The sequence below is a fragment of the Panthera pardus genome, unplaced genomic scaffold (genome assembly GCF_024362965.1).
Source record: "Panthera pardus isolate Hobbes unplaced genomic scaffold, ASM2436296v1 HiC_scaffold_10, whole genome shotgun sequence".
Classification (NCBI taxonomy): Eukaryota; Metazoa; Chordata; class Mammalia; order Carnivora; family Felidae; genus Panthera; species Panthera pardus.
Genome location: NW_026526655.1, coordinates 24,646,319 through 24,673,320, shown reverse-complemented (window position 1 = coordinate 24,673,320; position 27,002 = coordinate 24,646,319). Strand labels below are relative to the sequence as shown.

The 27,002-nt window shown below is 34.2% G+C and overlaps 1 protein-coding gene across 6 annotated transcripts in view; it reads right to left on the bottom strand.

Annotated features, from left to right (window-relative positions):
• Nucleotides 1–27,002, bottom strand: part of ERBB4 (erb-b2 receptor tyrosine kinase 4) — a 1,139,239-nt gene that overhangs the window by 767,145 nt on the left and 345,092 nt on the right. The window lies entirely within an intron of this gene.

Below are 27,002 nucleotides of genomic sequence, written 5' to 3'. Positions count from 1 at the left end.
GACTAAACCACTCTTTTGGGTACTAAATTAACCATTTTAAAGAAAATACAGTCTTTGCCCTTTGGCATCCTACAGATCAAATGTGATCACTCCTTGGTACTAAGCTCAGAGCTATCTTATAAAGTATCTTACTTTAGCTATCTGGAAATTCTTGAGGACATTCTTATCACTACAGAAGTAGATGGGAACATCTCAAACTAATGTGGTTGGTTGACTGCAGGTAGAAAGAATACAATAACATTTTGTTTGGTACTTCACATTTGCAAAATACTTCCACAAAGATTGTCTCATTTGTCTTTTAAATCTCTACTGCTAGAACAACTTGGTGAAAATCAAATCTTTAAGATTACTTCCACCGAAGCAGCAGCCACTTAGTCTGCTTTCTTTTTTATAAATGACATCTTTCATTTCTGAAAAAAGAAATCTAAAAATTTTGAGGAATGCACTGGGATAACTTTAGGCACGACTCTTTCAAGAATAAGGAACAAAATTCTGTCTCATTGCAGATTTCGATGAGTTTAGCATGCATTATGTTATATAAGATGCACACCAATTTGTTTTCATTAGAATCGTTCTCCTGGCATGGCATCTTTGTTTCCTCACTGGTGCTTATTTATGCACTGGGCAGCGTTAGACATGCATGCATGCATTCATTCTTTCAACAGACAGTTTCTAATGGAAGGCACCATGCTAAGAGCTGTGGGAGAGAAAGACGTACATTTCATAATTTCAGATTCTTGATGACCGTAAAATCTGGCAAGAAAAATTAGGTATACAGGCAAATCATAATACAGGTACCATATGGAGGGAAAATAAATGAATATAAGAAGTATTAGCAGGGAAGGTCGGATGCACTTGAGATTTCAAAAAACTGGAGAATGAAGTATATATGGTATTTCAGTGAGAGAAAACTGCAGACTATAGAAATGATAAAGTGGACCTGTACTGTTAATAAGGCCCATACCTGAAACAGAGAATCTGTGTAAAGAATGGTAGAGTTGAGAATTACTCTAAAGTAACTTAGATGTCAGACTAAGGGTTTTTGTATTTTACTCAAATAAAAGTAACTAAAGGTTTTAGCTTTCAGTTACAGTCGTATTTTTTAAAAACTAAAATGACATATACAATTTCACCTATCAGGTCAAAGATTGAAAACTTGATAACACTCAGTGATGGTAAAACTGTGAGGAAACAGGTACACTCTTTCATGCCTGGAGAATATGCAAACCATTGCTTCCACTTTAGGGGAAAATTTTCAGTACCTCTAAGATTTTAAATTCATATATGCTTTAAACTCAGCATTTCCAACTTTTGGAATTTATTCTACAGAAATACTAGCATGAATATATAAAGATATGCATACAAAAATATTTACTCTGACAAAGATGTATTTAGGGAAAAGAAGGGAAACCTTGCCTACCCATCAATAGCAATTCCAGTTAATAAATTAGGGCATGACCATATAATAATATTCAGATATTTTTAAAAGGTCTATAATTACTAATACACAAAATTGACATATATTATTTTGTGGAAAAGACCAGCTGCAGAACTGTATATGTAGTATGGATCCATGTGTAATTTTTTAAATCTGTCTCTACATAAGTGTATATACACATAATTTTTATTTCCTTAAAAAATTGAGTTGTTACTATACATCAGATATGGTTCTATATGCTAGTGAAACCATAGAGAACAAAACAGAAAAATCCCTGTGTTCATGGAATTTCTTTTCTAGACAGGAAAGTAAATAAATACACAAGATAATTACAAATTGGAATTAATCATGGTGACAGAAACAATAGGAGAAGGAGATAATGGATACTATGTTAAATAAAGCGTAGCCTGTAGGCTACTCTGGAAAAGTAACATTTAGCAGAGACCAGGATGAAGTAAGCCACGGAGCTGTGAAAATATCTTTGCGTAGAGTAAACTGAGGAAATAGCAAGGGGAAAGGCCCTGAGTCACTATCCAGTAACAAACAGAAGGTGGGTGTGAAGGGACAGTAAACCAGGGGAAAGGTGATAGGAAGTCACAGTCCGTTATTGCCAAAAAATGTACACTGATTGTGGCCGTAGCTGCCTAAAACAATAGACAGTATCTTGTCTGTAACAATGGCTACCACGTTAACGGAGGCTTCCACTAAATGTGCACACACAAAAGTATCTTGCTTTATGTCGGGAAATGAATCCATAAACCACTTGACCTTTAGTAGCGTTGATTTTATTTTGACTGACACAAAGGCAAATCACAAGAAGAGATTCAGTTTCCCTGGGCTGGCTGAAAGAAGGGGGGAGGGGGCACAGGGAGAGAACAATGCCGTTTGCGCATGGACAAGCCTGTTTGAAATCTCTTCCAGATAGTCAAAGAGATGAAAGAAGAGGACTACAAAGTATTGAGTCAGTACAGTGAAGGTTAAATATGAGCTCCTACTGCCATGATTTATCCACCGAAACAGCTGGGAAACTTCCGAAGTAGTTCATATATCACACAAGTAAGGAAGTGAGTCTGACTGTATAAACACACCTCAGGGCTGCTACTGTTCCCATTAACTGTCTGCCTCAGTAAAGGTCTGCAAGTAGACAGATTCCTGCTGTAGCTGAACTGATAGAAAACTGCAGGTACGGATAAAAATTAGAGGGAAGACATGTATGTCAAAAACACTTATGAGAAATTTTTCAGAGGCAAGGAGAAAAAGGATTTATATGATTTGACTATTTTAAAATTTGACAATTTTGGATTTTCATACTGTGCACACTTAATATTTTGCTATTTAATGCTAAAGCCATGGCTTCAATTATAGAAGATATTTATTGTTAAGTGTGTACAGTTTCTATTTTCTATAATACAGCTGATCCTTGAACAACACAGGTTTGAACTTGAGGGTCCACTTACATGCAAGTTTTTTTTTTGATAAATACAGTACAGTACTGTAAATGCATTTACTCTTCCTTATGATTTTCTTAATAACATTTATTTTCTCAGGCTACTTTATTGTAAGAAGACAGTATATAATACATATAACATATAAAATATGTGTTAATTGACTTTATGTTATTGGTAAAGCTTCCAGTCAACGGTAGGCTATTAGTCAACAGTAGACTTTGGATGAGAAAAAGTTATATGCAGATTTTTTACTTTGGGGCGGGGGGGTTAGTACCCCTAACCTCTTCTTTGTTCAAGAGTCAACTGTATATCTGATGAAAGTTCTGAGAACATTCTTTAAATTGCTCTTATAATCAGTAGTCATAAGAACTGATACATACATATTAACATAAGTTAACATAAGGATTTCAGAACAAGGTGAAACTTCCCAGGACCAACTTTATATGAAATAGCACCAATCAACCAACATTCCCTTTTATTTACTTTCGGCTTAAAAAACAAAAACATGGCACTCTTAAAAGCCTTATGATACTTAGGAAACTCTTATCTCTTACACATTATTCCTCTTGGAAGATACATGTTAGATATTCTATTTGATTAAAAGGATCAAAAGACCACATTTTTGGATACATTCTAGTTAATCTTTGCACAAAGACTATTTTATCTTCTAAAGCCATATTTTCCTATGAGCCCTGTCCAAATACTCTTCTGAATCTACTTTTGGTCATAAAAAGCACCAGATTGGGAGAGTGAACTGCTCCGGTAGTAGGCTTCTTATTCCTATAGGAAAATGCTAAAGATGTCTATACGTCATAGGAGTAAGAATATTAAAATATTGTTTCTGTTTAACTGATTTATGCTATTTGTTCAAAACTTTAAATCAAATTTGTTCCATAAAAAATCTTTTCAAAATTAGAGAAAATATTATATTCTACATTATATTAGCATCCATATACCTACGGTTATTCCATTAAGAAGAGCATTTTCTTCCAAAAGATTTCTAAATGTGTACATGGATAATAATGTAAAAATATATGTAGTCATGGGGCACCTGGGTGGCTTAGTTGGTTAAGCATCTGACCTCAGCTCAGGTCATGATCTCACGGTTTGTGGGTTTGAGCCCCGCATTATTCTCTGTGCTGACAGCTTAGAGCCTGGAGCCTGCTTCAGATTCTGTGTCTCCCTCTCTCTCTGCCCCTCCCCACTTATGCTCCATCTCTATCTCTCAAAAATAAATGAACATTAAAAAAATTAAAAAAATTAATATATGTAGTCATATATTTCATATATATATACACAATAAATATTTAAACACATATTTCATGAAGATTATAATCAGTTTTGTTATTGCTCTGGGTTACCAAAATATCACAGTAAAATTATTAAAAAAAAAAGACTTGGGTAAGACTTTTTTAATAAAATTCATTTCACTATTCCTTTACCTAAATATCAATTTTTTTTTTCATTTTCAAATGCAGATTTTCCTCTCCTGAGAAGCTCAGCAAATGAATTAAAATATACTTTATTAACACTATAAAAGATTTTTTATAAATCCATAGTATAATCTGTTTCTCTTCATAGATGTAAGACAATGTCTATGTATGTGTACATATATATATATATATATATATATATATATATATATATATTTCTTTAATAAGTTACACACTGTCATGGATAAGTTTAAATGTCATCACAGACTGTTTTACAGAATTTCCCTTTCTATAAGATACTGTTGACCATCAATTCCATCCTGAAAATCAACTTTTTTCCACAGAGAAAATGCTTTCCTGGCTCTCTTCATATTTGTTTTCCTCAATCTTGTTTCCTAGATGATCATTCTTGCCCCCTAAATGTCACTATTCTCCAGGGTTTTGTCCTAAATTCTCCTCTTTTCCTCCCCCTGAATGATCTTATCCAATTTTAGCTCTCATTCTATTCTAATAACTCCCAGTCTATAGCTGCAGGCTTCGTATTTAGGTTCAGGAATATATTCTTGTCCCAAACCACATTCATTCTGTCCCCTCTGTTGCAGTCTGTTCTTTCTCCTGCATTATTACAGCTTGAATGACAAACCCCATGTCTCTTTGGATGCCCAATGCACAAACTAAGTGATCATCTTCATAATGTCACACACTTCCCATTCTTCACATACCTCCTTCTAACTTGTCATTATGCTCTTTCGATTCTACTTCTCAAAGTTCTTTGTATGCATCTGTTACTTTCTATCCTGACCCCTTTGTCTTCTTTCTCTTTCTCATCCACTGTGTTGGTTTCCCGTGTGTGTGTGTGTGTGTGTGTATGTGTGTATAGATAGTATATACTATATACATATAGTATATGTATATGTATAGTATATGTATATATATACTACATATCTAGACATAACTATATCTAGTTTGTTTTTATCACCCATTCTGTAAATATTATATTAATTCCCCAGAGAGGGCACCTAATTCCCTAGCTTCCTGTTTCCACATGGAGGCTTCCAAGCAAGACTTAAGTTCTTATTACCTTTCTGGAAAGGGTAATTTATTGATTAAGACTTTGGAAGGAAAAAAGGAAAGAAAAATCACATTGGCCTCTTCCTCTGTCTCTCTAAGGTTGCCCTTTATTCTGTATTTGAAGTTTCTCCATATAGTATTTGAAGTTTATTTCTGAAAGAAGGGGACTGATCTTTTAGTGAGGGGCTAAGTCCAATTCTGGGGTGAAGTATTATGAAGTCATTTTGTCTACATATTAAATTGGGTAATAATTTTGATCTCCATTTGTGTACATCTTTCAGGTGGTTCTGAACTTGGGGAGGGGAAAGGAATATTATAAACAGAACCTCTGAATTCCCACCATCACTCTCTTGTTAAAAAATCTTTGAATTGTTCCTGTTGACTAAGTTACAAAATCCTTAGCATGGCATACAAAGTCCTTAGTAATTTGGTCCCAATCTACTTTTTCTAGGTTCATCTCTTGCCATTCTACTCATATCATCCAAAACTACAGTCACATCAAATTGGTCTAACATTTCTAAAGACAAATGCATTTGCTGTTTCTTTGCCAAGAATGCCAGTTCCATTTTTTCTGTCTGGATGGTTCTCACTCTTTCTTCAAGATCCAGTGTAAATGTCACCATATTGTGTATAAAGCCTTTCTCTAATGTCACAGACAGAATTATTCACTCTCTCTTTCAGTTTTAGAAACAATGTCTTTTCACCTTTATATGAACTTACTACCAGGAGTTAGGATAATGCCTAGCAGATAATAAGTAGGCAATAAATGTAAAATGAACGAAGCTCACTTAATTCCATTGATGAAAAAATTAACACATACCCTAGGTCTATACAATACCAGAAAGCCTATTTGTGCAGCTAAATCTTCTCTTTCTTTTTCTGTGTGTGTGTATGTAGAGATGTATATTCATGTGAATGCACATGTATATGTCTTGAGGGTAGTTATGATCATAAAAAAATATCTAACACCTTATTATCATGAACTGTATTTTCTAACAACAGTATGAAGGCAAAAATAGAGAATCCAAATATCTTTCAAAATGTTGGGGTCCTAGCACAGATAACTTCAGCACTAAATCCAATAAAATATTACCCCAATTACCTGGAACATAACTAAGCAGAATCTTTATTTATGTTTTTTGGTTAGGAAGGGGTGAAGAAAGAGAAAAGGAAATCATGGAATTAAAAAAAAAAACAACACTTCATAGAGACACAGAAATGTCTTTATGCTTGGTGTTGCCAAAGGCAGGGGAGTGGGGGGTGCAGGAAATGGGTGAGAGTTAAACTTACAAATTTCCAATCATAAATAAACAAGTAAATTTTCCAATCATAAATTGATGAATAAATTCTGGAGAGGCAATATACAATAGGGTGACTATAGTTAGCAATAGGATATTTTATACTTGAAAGTTACAGAGAGTAAATCTCCTTACATGAAAAAAACATATAAAATGTGAAGTGATGGAGGTTAATTAAATTTACTGTGGTAATAAATTCACAATATGTACATATATCTAATCATTATGTTGTACATCTTAAATGAATATGATGTTATATGTTAATTTATGTCTCAATAAAACTAGAAAAACTTAAAGAAGTAGGTATTAAAAACCCTGGGCTCAAATATTCCTGCACTATATGGATGAAAACAAAATATATGTCATGAAATTCATTTTAAGGAAAAAGTGGGAGTGTAACACTCTAATATTGTGAAATAAGTACTGAACTTTAATCTTTAATTCTGGTCACTATTATGCATTGTTATTGATAATCAGAGATTTGAAGATAAGACAGGTGTTTACATTTATTTGTTTGATGCTGGCACCCTTCTTCCCTTGCTAACACCAGCCAATAATTTAAAAAAAAACATGTAAGCAATCCTTTCAATTACGACAAATTATACTACAGACAACAGGATTGTAAACTAAATCTGACTTTTCCATAGAAATCCTATTGTAAGAAAGGAGTTTTCTGAACCAAGATTTGAGTCTCAATGGGGCACCTGGGTGGCTCAGTTGGTTTAGCATCCAACTTTAGCTCAGGTCATGATCTCACAGCTCTTGGGTTCAGCTCCAAGTCAGGCTCTGTGCTGACAGCTCAGAACTTGGAGCCTGCTTTGGATTTTGTGTCTCCCTCTCTCTCTCTGTGCCTCCCCACATGTTTCTCTCTCTCTCAAAAATAAACATTAAAAAAATTTTAAAAATTTAAAAAAAGATTTGAGTCTCACCTTTTTATAGAAATGATAAAAAACACCACAGTTAATCAAATATAACATAATGATCCTTTATAGTACAGTACTTCTTAAATTACATTCAAATTAATGAAAATATAAGTAAAATATTATATTTGGTAACTAAAGACAGGAAATTTCAGAGCTACAAAATGTAGAAAGCCTGTTTTACCATCACTGAGGACATTTTGGAGGAGATACAGGGCTACTTGGTGACTTTTTAAGGAGTAAAATTTTTTTTTCCTATTTTCCTTTCTGATTTAAACATCCCTGTGGCATTACAGTCCAATCCAACAAACATTGAGAGCTTTTTGTTGTTGTTGTTGTTGTTTTTGCATGTAATGGGCTAAGCATCGAGGGTACTCAAAGAAACAAAAAGAGCAAAGAGTAAGCTACAGTTCTTAGATTTAAAAATAGTATATTCTAAAATTAGTAAGAGAAAAAAAAAGAAGAGAGAGAAAAAAAAGAACCGGGTAGACAGATTCTAGGAGAAAAGAATAACAATGAAATGTAGTCAGACAGAAGCGGGAAAGATTACCTTGGGCTGATGGGTTGGGAATTAGAGATCACGTTGCTGGCCCTTGGGCTGCATTTGTGCCCAGACTCATTTCCTCAAAAGTGAATGATGACTTACATTAATTTGTGAGCTGCCGTTTACAAGTGCTAATATGGATGTAAGTGAAAATTATTTTAAGTCGAGTTGTTATAAATCAAAGATGATAGATGTTTGAGCTAGAAAGCTCCTCTCTATGGAAAATGCACCAATTATAAACAAACATTCTGATGAAATATTTCATTAGGTCGATCCAGTTGCATTATAGAGAATGGTCTCCTAAATCTGCACATATTTCTCAAAATATTTGTTTTTTATGATACTGAGAAAACCCTTTAGAATGGGATGCTGTTGGCATAAATGTGATGAGAAAGCAAATGACAGGTAATGAGACGTAAATCTCACTGAATGGTACCTAGAAAACTGGCCCATTGGGGTAAAACTTATTTTACATATACTCCTGTAAAATTTTATATCTAAAATTGGTACTATAAAGGCATGTAGCATCCTTTGAAGGAGAATGGTGGTGATAACTGCCAGAGCACACCAAAATATTGGTTTTGCTGATCAAAAAAGTTTCCTATTAGGTTCTGAAATGTAACATCTGCCTCTGATATAATGGACCAATAATTGAGGCATAGAGTGTTTCCTCACAGGGGCTACACTGCTGTTTTATTTGTTCTTGCCCAACTGTGAAGATAAACTTCACTAAATACATGTGATATCCTGTCAATTCGGGATAAGCATATTTTTCCTTGGACAGATGGCTGGCGAGTGAAACACCTGGATTATCTCAGGACTGAAAAATTATAATCAGTGGATACAGGATCTAAGAAACAAGGCTACTTAGACAGCAAACGTTCTCCTCAAGAATTTTCAGGGGCAATAATGCCTATCCCTTCCAACTCAGCTGTAATATACCATCTCATTTGCCTTTAAAACCATTACATTCCATGTGACAGGGTTATTTTCATAGATCACCCATCACAGATTTCTTACTCTCTGTCTAAAACCTTATTAGTCAAAACCAAAATATTATGCTGTATATGATATTTGCAATGGGAGATTCCTATTAAAACACAGGATGAATTCCTATCCTCTAGAACATTTTCTCTAATGTCACCAATTCTTTAACTCATGATTAGCACACTTCCAATTTATCATTTCCTAATACCACACAATGTATTTAGAAACACATATGTCTAATTACATCATCTTCTGCCTCAACTGAAAATTCAACTGTATATTGCCTAAATTCTTTGTACTCCTAGAGACATTTAGTACATGATGCTAACAATTTTTTTTTTTATTTTTTGTGTGTTTATTTATTTTTGAGAGAGAGACAGAGCATGAGTGGGGTAGCGGCAGAGACAGAGAATCTGAAGCAGGCTCAAGCTGTCAGCACTGAGCCTGATGCGGGGCTTGAACCCACAAACCATGAGATCATGACCCGAACTAAAATCGGATGCTTAACCAACTGAGCCACCCAGGCACCCTGATGCTAATAAGTTCTTATGGCAGCAGAATCATCGTGCCCTTTCTAGATGTACTCTAATAACTTTATTATACTAAATATTAATATTTATTGAGTGTGTTTATTCTATGAACTAGATTCAGTTCTAGGTGCCTCACATATAATAAATCCTTTCTCACAATAACTATAGCTATAAGGTCAGAACTCCTATTTCAGTTCTACAGACAAGTACATTGAGATCCAGAGTGGTTAACCAACTTGCCCAAGGTCATGTAGCCATGAGGTAGTAGAATCAGAATTGGAATACAGGCAGGCTTTCTCCAGATCATTTGTTTTTGACCATACCTTTAAACTACTCTCCTATAACTTGACTTGATTTAGGATAAAGTTTAATTCTTGGTTTTATATAAATTTGCCTTTCTGTTTTTCAAATGTTTAGTTCTATCCACATCAAATTGCCATCACAAATATATTCTTTTCTGCCAGGCTGATAGGTATTAAATATTAGATATAGGAAATATATATATTGTGTGTATATATTACATATATATTTCTGAGAGGTTGATAAATGACAAGATTAAATAACACATGCAAAATGTAGACCTCCTTATCAGTTACTCTTGGAAACCTGTTAAGTGATCTCTTTTATTATCGATCATATTGATCATGAATAGTAACACATATGAATAATAACACATATTGTTACTACTGATCATACACATATGGTTACCACCCAGAATTTCAGCTGATTTTGCACAGTTCTACATCCATCCAGCAGAAATATGCTTTTGCTCCAATGTGCAGCAGTTATGTTTCATGACTGACAATTATCTCATAATGAAAAACAAGTCACAATTAATAAAAATCAAAACCAATACCTGCTACATTCATTTAATGATTTAATGAACTAGGAGAGAGTTTTATGAAAAGACCTATAAAAGCAAGAGACTCAATTTCCAATTAGAATCAACATTCATGAGTCTTCAGGTTTCTAAGGGAAAGGAGAAATCTATTCAGCTTTTTCTTCTTCAAATTTCCCCCTACCTGTAAAGAGGCATTAACCAACAAAGAAAATCATGGTTAGCACATCTGTTTCCTCTACGTAGGTTAGAAACACTTTTGTGAGATAACGAATATGCTATGAAAAACACTACAAGATTAGCAATTATTTATGTGGTATCCTTACCACATTTTGATATTTGGCCTGTAATTACCTAATCACATGGAAAACTAAATTAACTTAATAACTGAAACAGTCCTTAAATGAATAGATGTACCATAACAATAACAGTTAACATTCCCCAAATACTCACTACATGCCAGAAATATTCTAAATCCTTAATATCTATTAACTCACTTAATTCTTATAATAACACTATTAAATCAGCACTATTATTATTCCCATTTTAATGATAAGCACCGGGCAAGTTAAATAACTTGGCCAAAGTCATACAGTAATTATTAAGGATGGTACTTGAACACAAGTGATGTCACTCCACAGCTGTCATTCTTGACCACTATTCCAGACTGTTTTTTTGCCCATCCTATTTATAAACATTTACTTTATTTCTAATTTTGCATCATTTCAAATAATGTTATAATGAGCTGCACACTATTTTGAACTTGTCCTATTATTTTCTTGGGATAAACTTCCTAGAGGTATAAATGCTGGAACAAAGGGCATATACATTCATCTTTGTGAGGCTTGTAGGTGAAAAATGATGTTTTGAACCATTGTTTTAATTTACATTTTTTACTAGTGAGATTGAGCATATTTTAATTAGTGGTGTCCTAAAGCCAGCTTGCACAGGGTTTGAGTATCTCTTCCCATCTCCACCTTCAGTGGCATCAAGTTGGTAGTGAAATGGAACATGGGTAGGAGTGTTTACATGTTGGAAAACAGCATGTGACAGAAACTAGCTTTGTTTGCTTTTGTTCTGTTTTGGAAAGCCTCTTAAAAGCCTATCCCCATGTATCATGGCCACGGACTATTCATATTCTTTGGCCAGGTAAAAATTCTGCTGTAGGTGTGTTTCTTATTGATTTGTAAAATGAATGTTTTTGACTAGTAAATTTTAAAAAGGGGAGAACAGGTTTTGTTTGGGCAACCATACTTCAAACCCTGACCACACAATTTAGCCCTTTGTTCAGAAATGATACAGACAAAATCTAAATTGTAAAACATTACCAGTTCCAATTCAGAATCTGCTACAAAATTCAAGTAAATTATTACACATATATATGTTAAAATGATATTTTAGGTGTGATTTAAGATTTTTTATAATACAGACATGTTCACAAAATATGCCCTTTAGAAATGCTATAGTATAGAATTTGATAAAGAAACCCTAAGGTGTTGTCTCAGCACAGAGACCTGAGATTGTAATTAGAAAAAAGAAATAAGACATTGGGTTCTTTAAAAAATTTTTTTTCATTTAAAATTTTTTCATTTACAAAACGTCTTTTAGTTCTTTCTTTAAACACATATGTGTACTCTAGATATGAAAGACAAAGGATTGCAATTTTATTGTCATAACACTTTAAACTTCAGTAGGTTTTATATCTTCATGCATATCTTCATGTTGTAGTATTAGAAGTAGTGGGTAGTACTATGGGTAGTCTAGATAACTTGCTATGTAACTTTTAACTAGCAGGTAACATTATAGTTATTGGTGTTCAAACAAGAATATTATCCTTGAAGATGTACATATATAGCAAAAACTATTTCAGTTATAAAATAAAAGATATGACTAAATTAGTTGACATAAAACATATCAAATTTAAACTTTATTCTTCAAACAAAACGAATCCTGAGTTTTTAAAAGAATTTAATGGTTGCCATCTCTTTTTATATAGCTTTCTACTTTCTTTTTAAGTGCACTGAAATACTATACTATGGAGACTTTTTTTTGCTAGATTTTTAGCTAATTTATAAAAGTACACTATACAATATTTTAAAAATCCATTATATAAAATATGAAAGGACATTCTTTGAGGACAAAGAAATTAAAATTCTTTCAACAGGAAAATCCCTAAAACCAAATGACCATGAAATTCACTTATGCATAATTTTACTACTACTGGTCAAGAACAATCAGAAAATAAGCTACTTTTCTATTTTTCCAAAGATATTTTTACAGATTAACCATAGGAGAAAGGTCTGTTCTTTCTCATTTTGGATTTATGATTTAAAAACCTGACACTTTTCAGAAATGCCTTATTACTGCTTTCAGCATGCTCTGTTTCTATTCGGTCTGTTTTCAAAGTCATTAAATCATATTTATGAAGTGACCATACACATCACTAGCAATTTTGATAACTGCTTTTCTCCTGCCTTAGGTCATTAGTGGACTGAACATTTTAAAATGAAATAAAACATTTTATGCGTCACAGAGTAAGAAATGGACTGAATCAAGGGGCATGGTTCTTGGTGTAGTGTGCTATTGCCTGGGGCTAATTCCCATTTCCAGAACTTTGCTTAAATCTTGATGCTTTCCTGAAATGACCTGGTCCTCTTTCCCTCATGAAACCTTAACTTGTAAGACCCAGCAGAAGATCCTTTCTTCTAGACTATTTCAACTATCATTAACTATTCCCTTCCTGCCTCTAACTCTAAGTACTCAGAGCTATACCACACACTAATATTTATTCATATAAGGTTTTAAATTGTTTGACTGTGTTTTAGTTATGCTGGTGTCATTTAACTAACAAATTGTAAATTCCAGTAGGTGAGGCTTATGTCGTATATAACTTCCTAAATTCTTTACTCTTGACACCTTCAAGCACAAATACTTAACATCTGTTTTGTCAGTTTGGAGCACCTAGTAAATGCTCACTAACAGCTTAATAGACTTAATAGACTGAGTACAAATGAACCAGGTTTTTGTTTGTTTTTGTCCATTTGCTTTACCAATCATACAATCTCACTGCACTGAAAAGATTTTTACAATTTTAGATAGGTTTGGAAGTAACAGTAAAATATAGCATTGCAATTTTAGAAAGTGATATTCAAATTCCAGGACATTTTCACAAATGTCCCCAAATTAATTCTTTCTTAATTTAATGCCAGGCCCGAGAATCAGTTTCATTTGGTGTTCTTAAAGACAGGTTCACAGGGAATGATTGATTGATTGATTGATTGATTTAAGCATCTAGTCTCCTGGCTTCACAAGCTAACAAAATGTGAGGATTTACAAGGACCAATACAGCGAAAACTTCACCCATGGAATGCTGTCTTTGTTCACACACACACACACACACACACACACACACACACACACACATATCCACAGATCACAGTTACTTATTCTCCAAGAATGTGTTTGGTAGCCTCAGATACAAAAGAGCTACTTCTGCTAGGAACTACTCAAAGACTACCATTTTACCTGAGGTTTTCAATCTTTTGGCTATTTAGAAGCTGTGCTTGGGGTGCCTACGTGGCTTAGTCAGTTAAGCATCCGACTCTTGATTTTGGCTCAGGTCATGATGTCTCAGTTTAGTGAGTTCAAGTCCCACATCGGGCTCTGTGCTGACGGTGTGGAGCCTGCTTGGGATTCTCTCTCTCTCTCCCTCCCTCTCTCTGCTCCTCCCCTACTCATGCTGTCTCTTTCTTTCTCAAAATAAATAAATAAACAAAAAATTTTTAGAAGTCATGCTCAATTAAAATACAAATATCCCTCAAAGAAATTGTGTTTTCTTGTTATTTTTGTTTGTTTCATTTTGTTTTGTTCATTTTTTTGTTTTAATCTACTAACATATAAGTGCTTCAGATCTTCCGTAGAGTGACGGCCAGCTCTGCATAACTCATAATGGCCATGGTCACAAAGGTGGGGTGCTCAGGGGGAAGAAATCTTAAAAAGAATCCATAGTCTAAATGCTGGGGAAATGAGACCAGTCTGGTTCCTGACTGGATGGAGAAAAAACAAGCAATGACAGAAGTGGGGAGAAAGTTGGCTAACAGGGGACATAAGGAAAACTAAAAAGTAGCTATTTTTTTTTCTCAGCTACTGAATAGGTATGGGGGACAGAGGAGAAGAAAGTAGTTTAATTTTCAAATTATAAGCATATTTTGGAAAAGTTCTATTTCTCTTTGTGCATATAAAGTACATATTTCAATATTTTATAAATATGTTTCATTGTTCTAAAAATGCAAATAAATACATAAAAATTTCTCAGGCAGTTGTCTAATGAATGTTTAAACAGTAAAGTTAATTATCCTACAACTTAAAGTAATTGGTGTTTGATCAAAACAGCTATGTTAGCACTGAATTCAAATGCTTGCTTATAAAGAAATACATTCCTTTTGAATTGTTTGTCACCTAACTAAACTCACGGCATTTTGAAATAAAATAGGTTCGTATCCTCCATATAGATTTAAATATTACAATTAGATTAAATGAGAAACATAGGACTGGGAAGTGCCTCCCAGAGGTCATTTAGTCCATTCCAGCTTCTGGCAAGCTTCACTTAAATCATTTCAAACATATGGCTAACTACCTTGTGCCATCTTTGTTAAGCAATCCCAGTTCTTGGCTGCCCACATTAACGATGTGTCTGCCTAAACACTGGTTTAACCGCTCTGTCTGATTTAGCTAGTCACGAGTGTCAGATAATCCATCTACTCAGTAAGACATCTCCCAGTTAAATCAGTCAAACTATGTAGGTGTTCATCTGACTTAGCTCATTTTTGGCTTTACTTCACTGGTAAAGACAATTAAAAGACTAAAACAAGTGTGGGTGTGAAGAGACAACGTATAAATCAGGTTCTTCCCTAATCTCACTAAATTGTTCAGCCCTGATTTTTATCAAATTTTACTCAACCTTCTCACCCTGAGCAAGAGACTGTCTATGTTCCTATCCTTAAAGGTCTTAAATAAGCCTCCTTTCCCTCTGCTGTTTCTTTAGGCAGAACAAACTGAAGAGTCAAAGAATAAAACAGGGATTATATGAGCCAACATGAATTCATAAGGAAATCCAAGGAGAGATTTGTTCTGGTTTTTTCCCCCCCTAACTCAACATACTTAACATTATATTCAAAACAATACTGAATGATGGAAATGTGCAACCAAATAACACACAACAAAAGTTTGCTACTTCTTTACATTATGGTGGTTCTTTCAAGAACCCTAAGAAATTCAGACTTGACCTGCTCTATTTCCTTTTCACATTCCTATGAAAGCATCTAGTCTCCTGGCTTCACAAGCTAAAAAAAAATGTGAGGATTCACAAGGATTATTTTACCATTATTTGCAATTATTACTTTTAAATGTGTGTATACTTTTTAAATAGCATTTCTCCTTAAAATCAAATTTAAATATATAATTGTAAGGTTTGCATTATTCTCTCTTCTACAGACTAAGATCAGATTTTAGGTTTTGCTCAGAGGCTGAACCCTAAGATCAAAAATAGCTGGAGCTTACTGGACTCTAATGTTAAAAGGCGGCACAGAGGAACATGATGATGCTATCATCCAGACAATAAACACAGAATCACAACAGTGCTATGCTTTAATGTTGCAAGAAACATTTGATTATTATTGATAATGGTGAAGCTTTTACATAAAATACTATAATCACTAGTATGTGAGTTGGTCATTTCCCCAAAAATTTCAACCAGAAAAAAAGTTATTCTTTATAAAATGTGTTGTCAGTAAATACTCCACAATGTGGAATCATTAAGATAGCTTATGTTGAAATACACCAACATAAATTTGACAGCCAGAATATCTGTCTTAGACCTGTTACAATTTTTAAAAAGAGGACTTTGAAATATATAATTCTCAATCTGTTACTATTTTGTAAAATTAAGGGCATGTAACTCCAAAGGAGAAGAGACATTTAAGTGACTCCAACTTGAGATAATATCATAAATTCCTCTCAGAGGCTTAGCCAGTGTTGTAAAGGAGAGCAAATAATAATGCAAAGGCAGATACAAATTATTCTCAGAGGCATGAATGATCTTCAAGGTGAAATATTAGAAGTGACATTATGAAATACAAATAATGTGACTGAGAGCTCCTAATGTTCTGATATATGGCAATATGTTCTCACCCATTAAAGTCTAATTTTAGTGCATTGACAGTTAACAACCTCTAGAAATAAGACATCTAATTTCAATCTTATATTATTCTTTAGTGATGTACTCTTACAGTATCTCACATAGACTACAAAGAAAATCTTCACCTAGGAATTCACCACTCATCCCCATACCTCCAGAAGTCCGTATCTTGGTAGATATTGCCCACATCAACTCAGTTACTCTGGTCAGAGATGAGGAGCTTTTCATGGCAAACCCCAAATCCTGTCAACCCTCCCTTGCAAATAGCTCTCCTCTCTCCTCCATTCTCAGTCCCTCTTCCCCTCTCCCACCACTTCCTCTTACTGTTTGAATTCTAGTCCCAATTCATGGCCTTCCTCACAAAGACTAAGACAATTTGGCTTCTACCTACCTCTTCAGTTTCATCTAATGCCACTTTTGTCCTTGTTCAATAGATTGGAATCATATTTTGCCTAGCTGTTTATTTTACCTAGAAAAAGCTTTTTTCCTCTCTTTATCTGGATCCTTCAGATCTCAGCTTGAGTATTAAGCTTAATTTTCCCTGCTAGGTGAATTCTACCTGCTACAGTCTTCCACTCACTCATCCTTGCAATGTGTTCATTGTTTGGCTTCCCTGTTAGAACATAAACTACGTGGGGATAGAGACAATACTTGTCCCACTGTGCCTGACATATGGGTTCTTATTAAATGCATGTTGAACATTATGAGAGCTGAAGAGATACATAAATGACTTATTTTTCTATATATACATGGTTCCCAATTCTTGCTGTTGTGGATATTCTGATTATTTTATCAAAGATGGTTCTCTTTCCTCTCCAAATATCCAGATCTCTATTTCTGCCATGTCTTCTGCTTATCTCCCCCACCTTAACTGTCCTGTCATTTTATTTCAAGACCTCTGTCAACCTCTTTTCTTCATGATTACAGGTTAAAAATTTTAAATCTTCCAAAAACCTTGGTACATCTTGCAAGTTTCTTTCTTGAGAGTGGCATAACAACGGCTCATAATAATCTTCAATGTCCTAATTTACAAACAAGTTTATATTCCAAAAAGTGTCTAGTGTAGTGCACTAAATATGTTACAGGAACATGATACATACTACAAAAATATTAGGTAAAATAAGTGTGTCCTACTGTAACCTAATTTAAAGAAAAAGTTTCTTCTCCCATTATAGGTCTTTTACCTTAAATATCCAAGCACTATTATTAAGGTACAGAAGATTCACATTGATTTATAACACCCTTAAATAATTAGATCATATGCAATTTCTCAGTCTCGTAACATACCTGCTAACATTTTAAAATCTGACTTGAACAGGTTGAAAACATTATGTTGGCAGGAACCAAAGGAGGTAAACTAATTATATCATAAGATCATCTTAATTTTTTTAATGTTTTTATTTATTTTTGAGACAGAGAGAGAGAGACAGAGCATGAACGGGGGGCGGGGGAGGGGGGGCGGTCAGAGAGAGAGGGAGACACAGAATCTGAAGCAGGCTCCACACTCTGAGCTGTCAGCAAGAGCCCAATGCAGGGCTCGAACTCACAGACTGTGAGATCACGACCTGAGCCGAAGTTGGAAGCTCAACTGACTGAGCCACCCAGGCGCCCCTATCATAGGATCATCTTAACTGCTAGCAAAACTATTTTAGATACAATATTACATATAATATTGGAACATGTCTTGGTAAGGTTAATGGAAGCATTTCTTTTGGATAGCAAAGTTTATATAGACACAACATAATAAAATATAAGAGTAACTCCGTTCTAAGTGAGAATTCTTGAATGCTGTTCTCTTCTAGCCACTGATAGCTTTGCATTCTAAAAAGCCTTATATACTGAACCAGAAAGATTTTAAAATTTCAAATATGCAATTATTATCTAGACCTAGCACTTTCATTAGAGATTCATTTAAATGGTTAGACCTACTTGAATAGGTTCTATCTTTTAAGGATCTGGGGACTATCGTACTTCAATACATTTAAGTCAAGTACATTTTGGACCATTGTTAATACAGCCATCCGATCCTTTGCAATGAATGTTGCAGCCTGTAGAGTCAATTTCAACCAGCTAAAATCTAGACACCTAAACAAACCTGAGAAAATAAAATTCACTCAGTGTCATATCTTGGTGATGAAAACCTTTATCTTAAACAAAAATAGATTGGATAATTAAAGTTATTCTATTTTTATCAAATTGGTATGGCTCATTCATAACTGGATATTGTTTTAAAAACTAAGAAACCAAACCTGGTTCCCATTCGTTCTGAAAACATTTTAAGACTTGTATTAAACAAATGCATATAGACACAACAACATACCAAATAGCCAAACACATCTGAATTAGGCTGATTTAGATAACTACAAATTTCCCTAAATTTCACTGCCCCTCCTTAAAGATCAAAATATCAATCAACATAGGAATAAGGGCAGTTAAAAATTAAGTTAATATATACTTCTGTATAACTACCAATTTTATTTTATTATTTTTTAATCTTTTTTATGTTTATTTATTTTTGACAGAAACAGACAGAGACAAAGAGCATGAGCAGGAAAGGGACAGAGAAAGATGAAGACACAGAATCTGAAGCAGGCTCCAGGCTCTGGGCTGTCAGCACAGACCCCGGTGCAGGACTCAAACTCACAAACTGTGAGATCATGACCTGAGCTGAAGTCGGATGCTTAACCAACTGAGCCACCCAGGTGCCCCCTTACCAATTTTATTAGTAACTATTTAATTTCGCCAGTAAAGGCAGCTCCATAAAATAAAGGCCTAAGGAAGTGATTCTCAAATTTTGGACTGCATAAAAATCATGTCAAGGACTTACACAGATAGCTGAGTCTTATCCCCATTTTCTGATTCTGTAGGTCTGCTCAAAAAATTTACATTTCAAGTAATTCCCTAGATAATGCTGATTCTGTTGGTCTGGAGACCACACTTTGAAATTCACTGATTTAAGGAATCATCCTATTTTTCTGTCACCACAAATGAATTTGACTTTATTTTTTTAAATATAAAGTATACTGAGAAATAGAAAATTTTACAGTCTATTTGTAGGTATATGTATTCTATCAGCTGAGCAAGACATTATTCCAAACCGAAATAGAAGTTTGCTAATCCTTCATATTGATTTGAGCATTTCAGGCAATACATCTTTGATTTTTGTAATTATTTATTTCAATTTTTTTTTCTTCTAAACATTGTAACCATACTACCATCCCATGTATGTGGAGATTATATTTCAATCTGTTTTATTTTATGTGGTTTTCCATAAACATTTTTCCATTTTTTCATTATCTGTTTTTCAGAATTACTTGATAAAAGCCACTGGACAAATGGTTAAATATATAGGAGAAGAGAACAAATAGGGGGAAAAATAGAACAATGATGCCTTTGGTCTTAAGACTTTCTTATTTTCCATGGTCTTATCATAGACAGAAGCCACATCTTTTAGAGAAGAATTCATACTGGGACACTCAGGAGGTCTCTCAGGAGCCATATACCATACTTGCTAGTAGGCTGGCTTTATTTATATTCCCAGCTAGTCCACCTGGTATCTGAAAATTTTTCACTGTTACACTGTTGACTGATCAATAGTGTGATTTGATATCCATGGGGAGGAGACGGACACCCTCTGATACTTCCTATTTTTAAACAACTGAAGTTGTTTTGTATTCCCTAAACCATATTGATCCATGAAGCTAATGATAGTTTACTAAAGCTCCCTTTTGTAAACTCTGTCACAGAGGAAACCTTGGAAAATTACAATTAACGGCAGGGAAAATGTTGGAAATCTATTTTACCTTGTAACTTTACTGCCAGCTCCTGCTATGTACAAAATAAAGCTAGACTCGCATGTTTTCCCCCTGGGTTTGGATATGACCGGACTGATGCAGTGGCAGTGAAGATGACTTATATTTATACCCCCAGGGTGCTCTAACTCCCTCCCAACTAATTTGCCATCATGTCCATTATGAGAATGAGCTGTAACAGCTGAATTGGCAGTGTCCCCACTTTTCCATTTCAGTAGAAATTTAAAAAGGAGGTTGTCGCTACATAAGCTCAAGTGATACCATATGCTTTTCCATTTGGGGTAATGCACATAAAAATGGTGGGGAAGAGTTAGGTATTTAATTAGAGATGGACTATCTGTTTCTCCAATCTTCTCTAACTTGACACCTACTGGGTCACACATGGAATACAAATAGGAAGGCAGAATATGGTTTCTGAGCTCTGGTAGGAGAAATAGTAAAATTAGGTTGGCCATTGAACATCGCAAATGCATATTTTCTTATTACATTAAAACAAACCCAAAAGTTTTCACTCATATGAGATGCATGAGAACTCTTAGAACAGTACAATTCTAGTTCTCAAGAAAGTCATCTTATTATTCATACATGAATCTAGATTTTTAGGCATACATATTTCTGAAACTGTATCATAAAAATTCGTATTTAAAATAGAATTTAAGAATTGTCATCAATAATAGATGTCTTACTTTACCTACCAATAAAAATCTCCTACCTATGGATGTACGAATATGAGGAATACTTTATTTATAATACTAAAAGATATGTCATTACTGTTATAGCTTCAATGAGCCAGTAATGTTTATGGTAGGCTTTCAAGACTGTTGAGTGCGTACTTTATCCAACTACTAGAGATATTTTTTTTCTTTACAATTCTAGATCCATACAACTGTTTTGACTATGGCACAAATGCAGTGCACATTTCAATAAAACAGTACAGCTTAACGGGCTAATAAAAATGACTTTAAAGGTGCATTAAATTAGAATTTAAGATGTCTCCTGTATTTGCAGCATAAATGCTAATAAAAATATAAATCTGTTATTAACTTTTTATAACCATGCAAAGTAATAAAAGTTAAAAAATGTTGAAGATTTATCAGAACATATCTATAAGATGGAAAGAAAAGAACAAAGGTAAGCTGTGAAACGAAAGTGTTAGGGAAAAAGGAAAGAAATTTTCAGGGCAGAAGTGAAGGGAAATTATGTACATGTGTGTATATATATGGATACTTTGTTTCCTTTCAAAAATAATCAGCTTGATTTTGGTTCATAAGACAGGCTGTAATTGATCTTTTATGAATATAAAGGTCAAGAAAATATTTTATTTTAAATGACTGGAGCATTAAGTAGGAGATTCTGTTCTAGCAGCAGTACTGTGTAACATGTTACTGTTTCTCTAATGTAATAATATTCCATTCGTGTCAAATATGTGCTGACAATACAACAAGGCTTGTTCACTAGGATCATACAACTGGGTAGCAGTTGCTTATAATATACTAATCAACTGGAAGTGCTCATTGTTTAAGTTAACTTGCACAGATCTAATTGTTACATGTGGCTGAAAAATTAAAGTTGTGATCCTCCAGACAGCTGTTTCAAAATTAATATACTAATTAATGTCTGAAGGCTTACAAAAATTTCATATTCAGATTTTAGAAAGAAAAGTAATCATTCTCAAAAGGAATATCACAATGATAAACTTCCATCTAGTAAGCCATATGGAAAAGAGTTTTAGTAGTATAGAGATTCTAAATTATTAAGAGGAAAAAATAAACCACAATTGTTTATTTTTCACCTACAGGAGTCATGATTACCTGAGATATATTAAAATAAAAATGCATAAAAATTAAACACAGGAAGTTCAGGGATTTTCCACACACTATTTTGAGAAGCAGAAAAAATGTAGTATGTTAAATTGCAGTAAAATACAAATAAGATTTTAAAAGTGTATATAGTGTATAAAAAATGTTTGGATAAATTTACCATTAATGTAACAAGTATCATGTCATTGTAGGTATTACTAGAGTCCTCATTTGTCAGAATACATTATAAATTTGGTAGTATAATTTTTTTCCTCCTCTTTTGAAGATATCAGCTTACCAATGTTTGAAAAGATTCTGAATAGCAATTGTTATGACTTGTAAGTTGCCTTAGACAGCTGATAGTTACTCAAAGTGCCACTTTCTAAGAAAATTAAATAAAGGCATATTCTAAGATTCAGAAAAAAAAAGAATTGAAAAAATATATTTTTAGTTTACTGCTAATAGTTTATCACATAACAACTTACATAGTCAAAGTTACATTTTTCAAAATAAGGCTATTTTTATGTTAAATTAATTAAATAAAATACACAGCTTTAAAAAATTAATTGGGGTTCTCATAAAAATACATAAATCATTTTGAGATTCATAATTAAGAAAAAAATAGACTTGGTTATAGTAGATAATAAAAATGCAATGGGGCATAATTTTTTATATGACACAAATATAATTTATGAGCTCATTATTGTTTTTGTGAACACTGTCTTTATAAAATAAAAATAAACAACATAGAGGGGCACCTGGGTGGCTCAGTTGGTTAAGCATCCAACTCCTGATTTGGGCTCAGGTCATGATCTCACAGTTTGTGAGTTTGAGCCTGGCATCGGGCTCTGCACTGATGGCATGGAGCCTGCTTGGGATTCTCTCTCTCCCTCTCTCTCTCTGTGCCTCCCCTGCTCTCACTCTGTCTCTCTCTCTCTCTTTCTGTCAAAATAAATAAACTTAAAAAAAAATAAACAACATACAGATGGCTTAACATACCCCATACTTCACCTGTATAAATCAAAATTTAAAACTGGATTTCTTTATATTTTTAAGTTTATTTATTTATTTTTAGAGAAAGAGAGGCAGAGCATGTATGAGCTGGGGGAGGGGCAGAGAGAGAGGAGAGAGAATCCCAAGCAGGCTCCACACTACCAGCGTGGAACCCAATGTGGGGCTTGATCTCAGGAGCCATGAGATCACGACCTGAGTGAGCTAAAATCAAGAGACTGACGCTTAACTGACTGAGCCAACCATGTGCCCATAAAAAATGTACTTCAAGAACTTTTTAGAAATGTTTAAGTTCCATGTTGTAAATAATCAAGGAAACATTAAACTGACCAAAACTATAAGCCAGTGTTCTTTTCTGGTCCTCTAACCAGTATTCTTTTCTTTATGCCACAACTTAGAAGGAAGGGTGAGCCTGACAAATGGAAAGTGTTTTTGTTTGTTTTGTTTTGTTTTGTTTTCTTGTAAAGCAGTCCATCACGCATGGCCAGAAATGCACAATATCAATTTATTTTGAAAAAGGTCAGTGTCTAGTGAGAAGGATACAAGCAATTTTAATGTAGTAATTTGTAATAATTTGGCCTGAAACATTTAAATGATGCAAGACAATTTTATAGTTTAGAAGGTAAGGAAGGAAGCAGGTATCTCATAAGAAAAAGTGCTAATCCTTATAAAGTAATGCTTGTTTACTGATTTGGAAAAAAATTACATCAATTTAAATGACTCTTCTGACTACATCTTAAACAAAACAGTTTGGTTTCTTTTTAACTTCAAATTAATAATTATGTGCCCAAGTTAATAATTATAATAGCTAGGGGCGCCTGGGTGGCTCAGTCGGTTAGGCGTCTGACTTCGGCTCAGGTCACGATCTCACAGTCCGTGAGTTCGAGCCCCGCGTCGGGCTCTGGGCTGATGGCTCGGAGCCTGGAGCCTGCTTCCGATTCTGTGTCTCCCTCTCTCTCTGCCCCTCCCCCGTTCATGCTCTGTCTCTCTCTGTCTCAAAAATAAATAAACGTTAAAAAAAAATTAAAAAAAAAAAATAATAATTATAATAGCTAAATGAAGTGCTGAATATGTGTGAAGTATTTTAAATGCTTTCTATATATATTTTCACAACCCCTTAACCCAAATCCCTGGAGCCAGACATGTTCAGAGTTTTAGATGGGTAATTTAGTGCATTTACCATGTATCATGTTAGATTCCACCCTGGGCTGAACAGCACCCGTATTCAATCACTTTAGTAATTCTCAGTAAAACATAAAAAAGTCACAATAAGTGGGATCAATAAAGACTAAAGAGTCTTAAATCCATTTATGTAAGAGTTTTTTTTTTTTTTTTTTGCTAAGTGAATTTTGGATTCAACTTAAAGAAAAAAACTGTTAACTTTCAGAACATTGTAGATTTGGGGAGTAACTGTGGATCTGGGTTTTCTCATTTAATCCTAAGTACACACCTATTAGAAAGGTAATGTTGTTATCAATTTATATACAAGGAAACTGAAGGTTAACACTGATAAATATCTTACCCAACATTATAAGGCTAGTATCATAAATACAGAGTATTAGTTTCATCATGAGCATTCTGTCTATAGCGCCAAGAATGATTTGGAGAATTGCCCATGACCCACCACATTGTTTTCCACGGTAGCTATAACATTTTAAATTCCCACCAGAATGCACAAGGGTTCTGGGTGGCTCAGTCAGTTAAATACCTGACACTTGATTTCCACTAAGGTCATGATCTCACAGTTCGTGGATTCAAGCCTCATGTCAGGCTTCATCCTCTCAGTGGATTCTCTCTCCTCTCCTTGCCCCTCCCCAGTTCTCTCTCTCTCAAAATAAATAAACTCAAGAAAAAACAAGTATTCCCTCCCCCTCTTTCTTTCTTCCCCATTCATACTCTCTCTCTAAAAAAAAATGCACAAGGATTCCAATTTCTCCATATCTTCACCAACATGTGTTTGAAAATGCTCAACTTTTATAATTTCACATTATCCAGAAACCCCAAACTTTTAGCTACCAACTCATTACTGATAACAGATAAGTATTTTAATTTTCTGTTTACCTTCTTATACATTATTCTGTTCATCATTTTGTTTTTACTTCTTGAATATTATGCCATGTCTATTATGTCAGAATAATGGTAGCAGCTCCTTAAAATCTGAATAAATAAACAAATCTCATTAGAGACCTTACATATTATACGGAAGGGTTAAGTAACTTACCCAGAGTCCCAGGACATAATTATTATTTTTTTAATGTTTATTCATTTTTGAGAAACTGAGAGAGACTGAGTGCAAGCAGGGGAGGGGCAGAGACAGAGGGAGACACAGAATCCAAAGCAGGTTCCAGGCTCTAGGCTGTCAGCACAGAGCCTGACCCTGGGCCCCAGCCCATGAACTGTGAGATCATGACCTGAGCCAAAGTCAGATGCTTACCCAACTGAGCCACCCAGCCACCCCCAGGACTTAATTATTTAATACAAATTGAAGTGGATATATAATAAACTTTGGACTCTCTGGTGCTTTTGAGACTCATGCTTATCATCACAGAGGAGGAAAGAACACATAAACTGAAATTACTCAGAAAATATGGTATTCTTAACCTACCTACAAATATATACATGATGACTTTTAAGGCCATAAAGCATTATAGAGAGTCTGGCCTACTTCTTCAGTCCATCCTTATACCTCAGATTTGTAGGCTTCTTCAACACTGTTCATGCATATGCCAATCAGAAACTTTTCATTTTCAATTAGGAATGGATAGTTAGCACTCCCTAACAAAAAAAAAAAAAAAAGGACTATTTACCTATTTTCTGTCAGAGACAGACAACAAACCAATCAGAATTCACTGAATGCCAGTCTGATCTATGTCCCTAGCATAGTGTCAGGCCAGTTAAATAAGAAAAGACATTAGTTGACATCTGGGACATGGCCAAATACTAATTTGTATAGTCAACTATCTGCAGACATGTTAATGTAATAGATGATCGAAACTGAAGAATTTTTAGCAAAGTAAAAAATTTATTGAAGGTTTTGGCTTTGTGCACTCTCCTTGCTTAAAATTTTGTAAAAGAGCATGGCAACTGGTGATTATAGAGCATTAATTTCTCCTCAGACATGGGTGACAGCCTCAGTTTAACCAAGGCCCCCTTCTTCCAGACCACATAAAATAGGAAAGATCTATTTAATTTCACTCTGCTTTGAGGAGGTTAATGTACACAGATACACTCAGTAAAAAATCAACCAATAACATTAAGGGACATAAGGGAAAAGGAATGTGTAGACAAATAAAGTAACATATGTAAACTAATATCTCAATAATAAAGTCTGTATTGTAGCCCTTCCTAGTATTTGGCTCTAAATATATCTTTACAGAAAAGTTTCATCTGAGCATTTTCATCTGAAAATTTCTGTGAATTTTTCCAGTAAGTTAAAATGGAAAAACTGCCAATGCTATTGGTTATTTTTATTTACAGTATAAATAAGTTTCAAGACTACTTGATAAGAAAGTTGTATTAATTAAAGTTAGTAATAGTACCTACACTGTAGAGTTATGATGAGACTTTGATAAGCTAATATTTGTAAAGAGTTTGGAACACTGTCTAGCTTAAAAGTGTTTGACTAAATGTAACAGTGTTAATGAGACCACACGGCTAGTAACTCTGCAACAGTTGTT